Source organism: Etheostoma spectabile, chromosome 14, assembly GCF_008692095.1.
Source record: "Etheostoma spectabile isolate EspeVRDwgs_2016 chromosome 14, UIUC_Espe_1.0, whole genome shotgun sequence".
NCBI lineage: Eukaryota > Metazoa > Chordata > Actinopteri > Perciformes > Percidae > Etheostoma > Etheostoma spectabile.
Window position 1 is genome coordinate 20,811,407 of NC_045746.1, and position 1,054 is coordinate 20,812,460.

General features: G+C 41.0%; 1 protein-coding gene across 4 annotated transcripts in view; it reads left to right on the forward strand.

Moving 5' to 3' along the window:
• trappc9 (trafficking protein particle complex subunit 9) overlaps window positions 1-1,054 on the forward strand; it is a 265,848-nt gene that overhangs the window by 11,355 nt on the left and 253,439 nt on the right. The gene's annotated exons all lie outside the window — the stretch shown is intronic.

The window sequence follows — 1,054 nt, forward strand, 5'->3', positions numbered from 1 at the left end:
CTGTCCAATCTGAGTTTTCTGTTGCACGACTAAAACAACCTTTTGAACGTACACGTTCCTTCCCAAGGCAATTTTGCCGAGGTACTGTGGCTCCGTCCGGCGCTTAGCACCATCCAAGACAATTGTGATTGGTTTAAAGAAATGTCAATAAACCAGAGCACCTTTTTCTCCCATCCTGCAATGCTGTGTGGTCTAGCCACACCCTCTGACTAGTCCACTAGTTCTGGCAATACGAGACTAGCATTGTCCCCATACTCATTTACTCAAGGGCTGTTAATGTTTTTCCTAAATTCTGAGTTTGTGGTAAGTTCAAGTAAATTGATATTGCATTGTTCAATGACAGACATCACAAAGTGCCCCACATTATACACACACAATATAAGAGCAATAAAATAAAATAAAATGAAAGTGAACAAGGGCAATTGAGTTGTCTTTTAAAGGAGTCCAAATGTTTTAGGCTAAATCTTAAAATGCAAGTGTGGTGATATTCTATTTTTTTCTTATTGGCAACAAGACTAAATTCAGCAATAGATTAATCGGAATGTAAATATCACGCCCCAATATATTCTCAGTTTTGAGGCCTTGCCCCTACTGTTTACGACATGTTGAGACATAATCCGGCTAAGAAGTGGCACTTTCCAGAGGTGGAGATTGAAACCCTGACGTCTCAGGTTCATTTGCAGTAACGTGTGTACTATTTGGCAGCCTAAAAACTGGAAATGAAGGCTGTAGAAAGAATGCGGAAGGGAAAGAGATCACTGATGCGGTCAACAGTGTTGCTGGAGTAAATCGGAATCATCTGAAGTTTATTTAATTTATAAATCCCTGAGATATGTATGATATACTCCTAACAGTAATAAACAAGCTTATATTGCAATCTCTTTGCTTTATAAAATAAGCACACAGCAGCAGAGTTTAAGCAGTATTTTTTATTTTACACGTTTTTTTTTCATGAATCAGAGCCAGGCAACTGTAGGCTGTGATGGAGAGCGCGTGTCCTCCGCCCTCCGTGCCGGACCCCCACCCCGACCCTGTCTCCTGACAGCAGAGGGGC